This window comes from Pholcus phalangioides, unplaced genomic scaffold (assembly GCF_987345545.1).
Source record: "Pholcus phalangioides strain wild (caught in Gottingen) unplaced genomic scaffold, Ppha-v1.0 ptg000017l_1, whole genome shotgun sequence".
Classification (NCBI taxonomy): Eukaryota; Metazoa; Arthropoda; class Arachnida; order Araneae; family Pholcidae; genus Pholcus; species Pholcus phalangioides.
This window is the reverse complement of record NW_028301610.1, coordinates 55,381,799-55,394,350: the sequence shown is the minus strand read 5'-3', so window position 1 is coordinate 55,394,350 and position 12,552 is coordinate 55,381,799. Positions and strand designations below refer to the sequence as shown.

General features: G+C 36.7%; 1 protein-coding gene and 1 non-coding gene across 4 annotated transcripts in view; both read right to left on the bottom strand.

Annotated features, from left to right (window-relative positions):
• Positions 1 to 12,552, bottom strand: part of LOC149074133 (uncharacterized) — a 151,337-nt gene that overhangs the window by 23,233 nt on the left and 115,552 nt on the right. The gene's annotated exons all lie outside the window — the stretch shown is intronic.
• Positions 170 to 242, bottom strand: TRNAT-GGU (transfer RNA threonine (anticodon GGU)). The gene has a single exon. It is a non-coding gene; the product is annotated as a tRNA-Thr (tRNA).

The following is a 12,552-nucleotide window of genomic DNA, read 5'->3' as shown; positions in this document are numbered from 1 at the left end:
AAAAAAAATTATTAAAAATTTTTAATTTAACAAATTATGAAAAATAGCATGCATGCTGATGTGCAATAAATGCTTATCTGTTGCAATACAGTGAAACGTTTATGTAACTCAACGAAACAGTTATTTTCCGGATATTATGCTGAGGTGAGCTCGGAAAGAAAAGTCATCACGTCTCAGCCGGGACTCGAACCCAGGCCTCTTGCATACCGGGCAAGCATGCTACCATCTACACCACTGGAGACACATGAATCTGCCTTCCTAATTTCACGCACTGTGTCGTGAGGCGCTGAAGTAGAGGCATTAGTAGCCTCTCTTAACTTCAGGAAATGGCCCCCGGGTGGGACGGTTTAGAGAGATATAGATGGCTTCTTTCTCAGCCAGAGATATCAAGGAAACAGTTTATGTAACTGTTACGATAAAAACATGATGACTGGTAAAACATAGGATTTCCCAGTAAGACCTAGGTTTTTATCAAGGTGAGTTGGTAAAAACCCGAAATAAGATCAATGCACAAAAAAAATTAATAAAAATTTTTAATTTAACAAATTATGAAAAATAGCATGCATGCTGATGTGCAATAAATGCTTATCTGTTGTAATACAGTGAAACGTTTATGTAACTGTTACGATAAAAACATGATGACTGGTAAAACATAGGATTTCCCAGTAAGACCTAGGTTTTTATCAAGGCGAGTTGGTAAAAACCCGAAATATGCTTGTAAATCATTTCAAACTTTTACCAAGTCAAATCAAAGAACATTTTTAATGAATCAATTAATCATTATGAACTTATTAGTTCCAGAAGCTTATTAATTGATAATGACAATATTAAATTACAACTAATTGATAATTAACTAACAAATTAATTAAGCTCTATCAACTTATTAGTTCCAGATGTGGGTAGTGGCAACGAGGTAGCGGTGTCAAACATACGGTTTTTCTTAGCTCCCACCATATGATAGTTCCATTTCTCCCTTTTTGTTGTTTTTAATTTTTCTTGTGTTCTCAGGCCCTCAGCACATAATGTTAACACCATGTTTTTTAATGCTTTTGTGTGTTTCCACAATGTTGATAGTGAAAAATGATCTTTTAATGCAAAAAACATTTCTCGAACTTAAATCAATCGTGTGTTGATCAGTGTCTAGTCTTCTTTCATCTTTCGGCGCGTAGTTCTGGGTTGTGGCATTCATTTGGATATATGATCGTGCAAAATGTAATGAAAAATTTGTTTATACAGAGATGTGGTTCACTACCTGGAGGTCTCATTTTCCTACTGCTGCTTATTGGTGGAGTCGAACAAAATCCAGGACCACCAAAGAAGGACACGAATCAGAGTTCGATTTAAAATTACACTCAAATTTTTTCACCGAAATCTTCACTCCAGCGCTCCCAGATAAACCAACCTACAGAGAATTTGAAACGGGCAAGAAAATACTCGCCTAAGGTGCCGAACTTGGAATCTTACGAAGTAACACAACCAATGGAATATGCTGCAGACCCTGAGGGTGATGTGAAGGATGGAATTAATTTATTGATCAAATTGCATGTTTTGACCACTCAAAAACTGGAGCGAAATCTATCTCTGCTCACGGAGAGAATGGAAAAATTTGATGCATGGGCCAAAAATATTGATAAGAAAATTACTGAGTTCAATAAAAGGCTCTCTGCATTCGAACGTCTGGAGCATACTGGAATAAGTGAATCAACGGCTCATCCCACATCTAATGTATACAATGACTTAATCTAAAAATTGATTAATTAGAAAATAGTAATAAATAAATAAATAAATAACGTGATCCACAGGTATTCCCAAGGGATCAGCATGATCCGTCCAGGGAATTTGTTAGTGTTAGTAAACATCCATGCCCGAACCGGGATTCGAACCCAGACCTGCACAGTGAGAAGCTAGTTCCCTAACCACTCGTCTGCCAGGCGGCTAATAATCTATTATTCTTTGGAGTCCGTGAAGCTGATGAGACATCATGGAGTGATACCGAACATACACTCACAGAATTTTGTAAAAAATATCTGCTTCTTGAAAACATACTTTCCGAATGTATGCATAGACTGGGAGGAGCACATGCGGATCACCAGAGGCCAATTATCTGTGGTATCCTGAACTTCAAGGATAAGGAGATTATAAAAAAATCCGCTTCGGAGCTGAAGGGATCTGGATTTTTGATATCAGATGGCTTCAGTGTCCGTGTGCATACAATAAGAAAAAAACTTTGGGCTTTCGGACAAGAAATTAAATTACCAGGACAGAAACCACGGCTCTATTTCGACAAACTTAGTGAACGGCAAAACATTTATATATGTCGTAAATTTGATTCAATCGAGGAACTGAAATTGAACGTTCAAATTTCAACTAAAATTGGTCCCTGTGGGAGGCAATATTCACCCACCGATGACATCCTCAAGATGTGATGATACAGTAAGTCATTTAAGAATTTTATTTTACAATGTCACGGGTATTTTTAGCAAATTTTTATTTCCACTTTTATTATCACATGATTTATTTTGTCTTGCTGAAACTTGGAATGCAAATCATTTCGTTCTCCCTAATGTACTATCCACATATTCAATCGTTTAAGTTGATGGTGTCAAAACTTCGAGGACAGGCAGAATCATATTAGGTTATAAAACGCATAAAATTAAAAATCCAAATAATTTTCTTGAAAACTAGATTCTCTATTATTGCCGAATTTACTTTGGCAAGTGATCTAAAATGTTTAAAAGTTTTTGGCTATTTCCCTCCTGGCAAAGAATATAACACTAATTTTAGACAGTTTTTATCAGACTTGTCTGAACTGATTTGTAACTTCGATAATGTTATAATTGCTGGGAACTTTAATGCAAGATTAGGTGATAAGACCTATTTTCCTATTATGCATGATGAAAATGATACTGTTACTAGAGCTTCGATGGATAAGATAAATAACGAGCATGGCCATTGCTTATATGATTTTTACTAAACTAACAACTTGATCTTATTGAATGGTTATTCAAGGGGAAATACACATGACACGTTCACATATTATTCCTACAATGGTGCTAGCACTGTTGATTTATTTGCTATCTCATTTTTGATTTTATACATAGAATTTTTTCATGACTTTGAAATTTTGGATGATTGTTTCTACAACCATTTTCCAATTAGTGCTAAATTTATCTCAGCTACTGTCCCTCAAAACAAAAGATTTAACAAACATTAACAAGCTACAAAAGATAATTTTGGAATACCGATTGCTCGGATGAGTTTGAAACGAAAGTTAATCATTCTTTTTCTAGAATTCCCGATTTGGAAATAACTCCAAACATATTTGTTGAGAATCTCTTTAATGTTGCTACTGAACTGAATCTTATTCGTACCATACACAATCGTGAGTTTTACCACAACAGACCAACATGGTTTGATGAGGATTGCCGTAATTTAAAAAAATATATATTCATAGAACTCTTCATTCTCTTAGAAAATCTTGCTCTCAAGAAATATTTTTGACTTTTCGAGCTCTAAAACGAAAACTTGGTGAAATGAAAAAAAAAAAAAGTTTTTTTTAAAACCAAAATAAACTGTTGATTTCTGCCAAAAATTCTTCTGATTTTTGGAAAATGATTAATAATTTTAAACCTAGACGTTCTAATCTCAATAATCTCCTACAGCAACATGGCACCAGTTTTATTCGAACCTACACTGCTGGCCACCCAAATTGCAACACCAAGAAAGACAAGAGATATCGCAACAATATTTATTTTGTAGATAACATGTTGACCAAGCATCAAATGATTCAATTTATAGACTTCTGTGAAGTGTGGTTCCTGCCAAAATCAGTAGCCAGAGTAGCCGCCATTGTTGGAGATCACCGCTGCCACACGCCTCGGCATTGATTCAAAGAGACTTTGGATGTGTTCTTGGGGTACAGCAGACCAAGCAGCTTCCACGCGTTGCCAAAGTTGATCTGGTGTGGCAGCTGGGGATGTAATCTGGGTCAATCGTTGAGCAACCATGGACCACATGTTTTATATCGGCGAAAGATCCGAAGAGCGAGCTGGCCAGGGAAGCAATTCAATCTGGCGATTGACGAAGAACCTTTGGACAATGCATGCCACGTGTGGTCGCACATTATCCTGTTGAAATATGGCTGTGGGCAAGCCCTGAAGGTAATGAAGGACAACTGGCTCCAACACCTCGGAGATGTAGTGCTGGCTTTTTAAAGTACCGGCAATGCGTACTAGAGGAGTGCGAGAGTGATATCCAATACCGCCCCATACCATAATCTCAGTTGCAGGACCAGTGTGGCGGTGCATAACGCAGCTGTTCAGCATCCTCTCTCCACGGTGTCTCCAGACTCGAATCCGACCATCGTGGTGTTGCAGACAAAAGCGTGACTCGTCAGTAAAGACAATTTCATTCCATTGTGCCGTCCACATCCTTCTTTCATCGCACCATTGGCGGCGGAGACGTCTGTGGTTCTGCGTCAAGGGTAGACGAAGCAATGGACGTCTTGCGGACAGACCACTCTGCTGTAAACGGCGTCGAATGGTACGCGCAGACACTGGATGATAAGGTACAGACTGAATGTGCTGTGCTATGGTTCGTGATGTGGCTGAGCGATCCGTTACTGCCATACGCACACTACGCCTGTCATCACTTGAAGTGGTGCACTGAGGTGGATGCGATCGAACACGTCGGTCCGTCGTACCCTCCTGCATCCAATGATCACATATCCGCATTACAGTTGCTTGGTTTCGCCCAACACGACTACCGATTTCCCTGAAAGATAATCCACAATCTTGGTAGGCCACTATCCTTCCTCTGTCGAACTCGGATACTTGATCAAAAGATGATCGCTGTTTTCTACGAGGCATAATTGATCGTTTTTTTGAAAAAACCACAAGAAAAACACAATTGCCGTACTTCAAATCGTCGAAATCTCCAAGCCTTAAATAGCACTTTGAAGTGGCGCCACAGGCGCGCGTGATGTGCGTCTGCGCTGAAATTCTAATCATTTGCATATCTCACCTCCGCTAATGCATGTTGTAAATTTCATATTATTTGCATGCTTCCTTCAGGGTGTTGCATTTACGGTGGCCAGCAGTGTATTTTCGCACGCACGACTAATAACAATCAAGTACAAATTTTTTCCTCCAGTTTCGAGTTGGCTCTTGCACATACAGATCTTATTTTGGACAACCCGTTTTCTTTGGAAGAACTTTTGTTTGCCCTCAAGAATATGAAAAGTGGAAAGGCTGATGGAAGTGATCTAGGCTTCTAAAAATCTTTGAAAAATCATGTTTTCCAGTTTCCTGGATAGAGGTACAAGTCAATCCTATGTATAAAAAAGATGACCCCACCCAACCAGAGACCCATTTCTTTGATCTCAGTCGCGACCAAGTTATTCACCTCCATCTTGAATAATTGATTAAATATCTGGCTAAATGAGAAAGACATTATTCCAAGGGAACAAGCCGGATTTCGTTCTAATTTTTCAACCACTGATCAAATTTTTATTTTGAATAACCTCATCTAGAAATATATTTTTAAACCTAGAGGTAAACTTTATGCTATTTTTATTGATTTCAAGAAAGCTTTTGATAGTGTTGACCATTCCCTACTCTGGTATGTTCTGAGATCCATAGGAATCAGTGATAAACTTATCAAGATACTCTCTGACATGTATGCTAAGGCAAAAGTGAGAATCAGAACACACGACGGGCTAACAGCTACAATAAATATTACTGCAGGAGTTTTACAGGGTGAAAAAAATTTTCTCCCCCTCACTTTTCTCTATTTTTATTAAAGAACTCACAGTTTCAACAGCCTCATATGCATCTCCCATTTGGGTATTACAATTTACTGACAAATGGATCAAATATTTAGTATTTTCATTAAAAGGCTATTGATAGTCTCTAAAAATACCCCTGGGTATGCTCTGAGAGCTGAACACGGCTGCCCAAGCCTCAGTGTTTTGTTTAAAAATTATATTTTAAAATTCTGGATACGTTTGCTTGAAATGAAACAATCCTGTTTGACAAGAATAAGTTATGACCAATTATTTCAATCTTGTAATTCGTCCACTAATAATAAAAACAATTGGGCATTACAAGTTAAAAATATTCTTGACAGTGCTTCATTGGTTTTATTTGGGTTCAACAAAATTCAAGTTTTGTAAAAGCTTATCTTCCACTGATTATCGAGAGCATAAAAAACCAGAGTATCCAAACTGATTTCTCCCGTATTGTAAATAGTAAAAATTTCTCTCAATATAAAGATATAAAAACAACTTTCCTGTTGGAAGAATATTTTTTCCAGCCTTTTCATATCTCACAGTTAAAAGGGTTTTTGCCCAACTCAGATTTAATCAGACATCAATTTTTGTTATATATATATATATATATATATAATGGTAAAAAATTTTCTATAGATTTTTTTCCCATCAACAATTGTACATATTGTAGCCTTTTGGTTTTTGAGGATTGGAATCATGTAATTTTTCACTGCCCTTTTTACTCTAATCCCAGATCCAAATATTTAAATCTCTCTTCAGGTCCCGTTAATATAGTTCAATTATTTTTTATCACTGACAACATATACTCAATATACCTATTTATCTTGTCATGTATCCGCCTACGCTCGCTCTATTTGGACTGAATTCCATATATTTCTATTGTTATTAATTTATTATTTTTTCTTTTTGTCCGCTTAATATATAAATTACCCATTATTATTTGTCGGTATATTATGATCATGTTTATTCTGTGTGCTTATCATTCATTTTTTTCCCCTTGTCTTACATTAATTGTTTTGACACCAACATATGTGCTTCATTATATTCCCAATGCATTGTACATTTTGTAAATATGACTAAAAAGTAGCAACAACAAATTGCCAGTCATTGAAGGACCTACTGGTCAAATCAATAAAATTATTTATTATTATCTATCAACTTATTAGTTCCAGATGTAGCTAAGTGATATTAATCCCTAATAATTATTACTTATATCAATTAATTCATTGATAAAAGTTCATACTTTTTGAAATAAATTAATTAATTTACTCAGAATAGTGAAAGCCTGTTCTTAATGAAAGTATATTATATAATTATAATTATTAATTTATACACATCATTGATTCATTAAAAAGGGCCCGGTGATTATTTTAGCACAGGTCCCCATGCATAGTAAATACCGTTCTGAATCCATGAATTCCACAGTGCCTGGTTTCAGGGCCAATGAACTAAGAATTTAGAGGATTGAGGACAAATTGGGAGTTTCACGTCTTTACCGTGCTTTTCTGCCTTATGTCGTGCCACCAAAGCACGAAAAGCTATTACTCTATGATGGGAAATAACAGTTGTCAATGCAGCTTTTGGGAAAAAGCTTCTTGTCTATGAATGCAGTTGCGTAAACGTAAAAAATAAAAATCAATAGTAAGTGGAATCATAATTTTCTCACCGATGTGTAGTCTGTGCCCAATTTCAAATATCAGATCTTCTCTGTACAGCATGTGCATGTGCAAAAATCTATGAGTGATTTTCATGAATGGATTTTGCTATGTAAAAAGAAACTGCATGACTGTTGCAGTTACAGAAAAGTTGAATAGCGGTTTGATCATCATGAACATGGTTATTGAAAAACCAAAAGTGTCTGTACCTGTACGTTTCAAGATCGAGTAACACTCTCCAGTTAATGCATGAGAGGTTAGTGCATCAAGATAAAAAACACTGAAAAGTTTCTCAAGAAGAAGGGAATTTGTCTGCTGGTGACACTCAATTTGAGTTGTTAGGTGCACATATGAGAAATACCCTAGAAAATTATCCAAGTCAGAAATGGTTAGAGCAACACAACTTAGTGAACAAATTAATGCTGATGTCAAAGAACCCATGGAAGAAGTCTCAGTAGTCAGTTCTCGTTTCTTGCTGATTATGAAAGATGTTTACACCAAGTTTACGCCAGGTCACATTGTGAAGCTATTTCTGTGCGATTCCGGAACTGAATTTGTAAATAATGCTGTGAAGAAAATTCTCAGTGAATATAGTAATGAAATGCGTGTGTCCATGTTTGAAACACCTGAACAAAATGGGGCGGCTGAATGTGAAAATCATATAACTGTGGAAGCAGCCAAAGTCATGGTTAATCATAAGCAACTTCCAAAGAATCTCTGAGCAGAGGCATGCAATACTGCCGTTTTTGTTCTCAACCACACAAGTCTGACTCCAGTAAATGGTAAAACGTAGCATGATTTGTGGTATGGTAAGCCAAAAGATTTTAATTTCAAATGTTTATGAGTGTTTGGTATGGGGTGTTACGCTCATCAACCAAAACAAAGACATCGGAAGTGGAACAAAGTCTGTGGAAAGACTGTTTGTTGGTTACCAGGATCACGATGAATATTGTGTATACATACAAGATTCATCGAAAGACTGGTTATTTGTGGAGATGAAGATTACAAGGAAGCTCGCAGCAAGCAAGAGACCGGGGGTCGAGTCCCCGTGGGGGCAGTGATGAATTTTCTTCCTGGTAATCTTCATCTCCACAAATAACCAGTCTTTCGATGAATCTTGTATTGACAAGTGGAGAGGACATTTCTATATGCATTGTGTATACATACCATCTAAAAATACTGAACAATTGAACTGTAACATTATTTTCTGTGAAGAATCATCATTCAAACCAGAAATTGTGGATTTCATTGAAAATTGTGATGAGTGCAGTGATGAAATTGACAACATCCAAGTGTCCTTGAGGACTGATGATGAATGCCAAGTAGAGCCAGATATTGTTGAAAGGTAGTATCTTCTTAAAGAGAATGCAGACCAGCTCCTTTTCTTACAGAAAACTATGTGCTGTTGGTCAGTACAAATACAAGGGCCACAACAGGCAAAATGTCCAACGAGGTGGCTGAAACAGTACCTTGACTGGTGTTAGCACTTCTGTCAGTTATAGTGAAGCTATAACTGACAAGTTCATAGTAACTGACTGTTCATAGAAAGCAAAAATGTAGCATCATGCTATGGAGGAAGAGATGAGGTTTCATGAAGAGAATCAAACCTGGGAACTGACAGAACATCTGACTGGAAAAAGAGTTCTCTACAACAAATTGGTATACTGAATCAAACAAAAGCAAACGGATCGATTGACAAGGTAAAAGCTAGGCTTGTCACACAAGGTTTTGCTCAGAGAAAAGGTCAAGATTATGATGACTAGAGCCTGGATTATATGCAAATTTTGGCCTTTTTTTTTAGCACTAATGTATATAAATGTATAAAATAAATGAATTTTCAGTATAATTGCATATTTTTTAAGTTTTTTTTTTATTTAAGCTCACTCAATTTTTTTATAATTTTCCAAATAAATATTGTTCATAATATTTTTGTAACATAGTTTTTTTCCCCGTAAGTGAAATTTAGTGAATTAATACATATTTATAAAGTATTTTACGAATATTAACCGTTTTATTGTAAGGCTATTTCCAGAGATATGTCAAAGTGTTAAATGTTTTTTAGAAAATAGTGCCGAAATTCTTTTGTTACCGCTATTTTTGTTATTGAGCAGCTACAACAAACTCAATATTAAAAAAATGCCTGAATAAAAAATATGTAAAAGTTATTTGCATATGCGGAATATATATGAGGGGATATTTTTTTGTAAATGAATATATATGCAATAAGAGAAAAAAAATTCATTTTAAAAATACATAGGTTTTTTTTTTTGCATGGTGATTTTTTTAATGCATATTTTCTCATTTTTTATACATATTTCGAAATTTTTCACTTTTTCAAGATTTCTAATGTATATTCTGGGGTGTTTAGTGCATATTTTTGCATTTTCAAGTGCATATTTTTGCATTTTCAAGTGCATATTTTTGCATTTTCAAGTGCATATTTTAGCATTTTCAAGTGCATATTTGCATCTTTTTAGAGCATATTTTGTAACTTTCTTATTGTATATAATCCAGGCTCTAATGATGACCTTTTTTCATACATTGCTAGTTTCGATACTCTGCATGCTGTTACATGCATGCTCAGAGTTACAAATACAACGCCACAACAGGCAAATTGCCCAATGAGGTGGCTGACTTAAGAACATCATGGATCCCCAAGCCATTTTTTGGAGGCCCTACCTACTACTGCTACACCACTTATGCACCCCGCCCACACCCCCACCCCCCGCGGAACCCCCAACGAATCGGTACATGCTGAAATGTGCGTGTACGTGTAGTGAAACCTGACGTGAAGTTTTTTGTTTCTCTGTAATGCTTGTTATGTGTAGTGCTGCCATCTGCTACTACTGATACACCAATTATGCACCCCGCCCACCCCCCGCGGAACCCCCAACGAAACGGTACATGCGGGAATGTGCGTGTACGTGCAGTGAAACCTGACGTGAAGTTTTTTTGTTTCTCTGTAATGCTTGTTATGTGTAGTGCTGCCATCTGCCACCAGTTTTTCTAACTATGAGTGAAGTGTTATGATTGAATGATTTATCGTTGTAGGACTGTTGCTCTCTGTGGCGAGACTTTTTAACGGGGAGATCGGCTCGCATGTGCGCCTTGAAGTTGGGAACCACAGAAAACCAACTTCAGCCGACCACCACTGTGGGGTTCGAACCCGGATCCTCGCATCGCGAGTCCGTCACTATAACCACTCGACCACCACAGCGGCCATATAAATGCCGCTGTGGTGGCCGCTGGTGTTACAGCTTCACATAAATTGTATCTTCATCAATTTAGTGTGAAAACAATTTTTCTGTATAGATTCCTTGATAAGATTTATATGTGGCAAACAGAAGGATATGATGATGGCTCTGGTCGAGAGTATCATCTTATACATTTGCTTTATGGACTAAAGCAAGCTTCTCGATGCTAGAATCGTTGATTCGTGCAGTTCATCACTAAGTTGAATTTTCAACAGTCTCAGGATAAAAAATGCCCTGAATTTGTTTTTACAGTAAAACATGTGTTTCCTTTCCTTCCCCCCCCCCATCAATCAATCAACTGCCAGTGGGCAGAGGCAGTTCTTGTTCAAGGTTAGATAAGAGAAGGTGCGAGAAAAAGACACTATGTGTTTTCCCCCCCCCCCCTTCTTCCAGCACTATGAAGAAATATACACTCAATATAAATATTACAAAAAGATTTTTTTCCAAAAAAAAGTATTTCTCTTCCTGGAAAGCCACATACGTCATGGCAGGTGTTTTTGTATCATAGTGAGTGAAATAAAAGTGATGGGTGGAGTAAATTTTCTTGTTGGGGGAGCAGTTATTATCAGCTTGCAGTCTGGAAAAAAAATCTTGAAAATAGGTGCTAATTTGTGAAGGTTTCACAATTTGAAATATGGCAGCTATAACACGGATCAGGAAAATTTAAAAAACTGCTTAAAGGGTTAAGGGAAGTTTAAAAAAATACTACTTTTTTACTAATGAAAGACAGAGAAAGTTTATCAAAAAGAAAAAAATACACAAAACTTCAAGGAGTGAAAGCAATTAGCTGAAGTTAAAAAAAAGAGGCTGTACAATGTCTCTACTCAGCAAGTAATGCTACTTTGTGTGTTTTAAGGAAAAAAATGATTATCTCACTGTGGTATAATGGTCTGTGTGCTTGCCCAGCATGCAAGAGGTCCTAGGTTCGATTCCTGGTAGAGAGAAATGACACTTTTTTTCCTGTTCACCTCGGCATAATATCCAGAAAGCCTATTGATTTCATGTATCTTAGCGGAGCAAAAATTCAGCATCCATTTTAAAGAGTATTTCACTTTATATGTGAAATACTCCTTTTTTAAGAAGTACTTCACTTTTCAATTTTGAGTAAAATTGAATTTAGATGCCTAATGCAGCGGTTCTTAACTGGTGCTCCTTGTGCACTCATCAGGGGCTCTGCAGCCACTTGAGGAAAATTAAGAAAAACAGTAAATTAAAAAAAAAAAGTAATAAATATTTTAAATATAAATAAAGCAGTAACTTTGATGAATAAATAAAAAATAGGCTCACTGGGCTCCACCATAGAAATTATAGACCAGAAAGGGCTTCGTGAGGTAAAAACGGTTGAGAACCGATGGCCTAATGCATGATGCTTAAATGTGTGAAAATATGTTTTTCATCAAAATCACCTTGCGCTCTGGACTAAAAACAATCAATGGCTTCAATGTTAATGTTAATTATTGGTTTTAATGTTAAACAACTTATTAACATATACTACCGGTTGGTGAACAAAAATTTTAGTTTTTGAGCAAATCAGCACAGCGGGTCTGGACCCAGCTTTATTTGCGCCGATAGTGCACGATTGAGCTCCTGGAAATGGTTTCAGAAAAAGTGTTTCATTGTAGGTAGCATAACAGCTCTGATAAAAAAAGGGCGGGGTCTAGGGTTGCTAGACATCTGTATATTTGGGCACATGCAGAGTTGGATTGCATTGAATAATCACGAATTACTAAGGGACTTTGTGACCTTGGAAAGTTGCTTAGGGAAAGAGGAAGAGGGCTCAGGCTACATGAGCCCCTAGGTTCTAGTGCCTAAGAGGTGTTGTATTTAAATGAAATTTCAGTTAGAAATGTTCGGG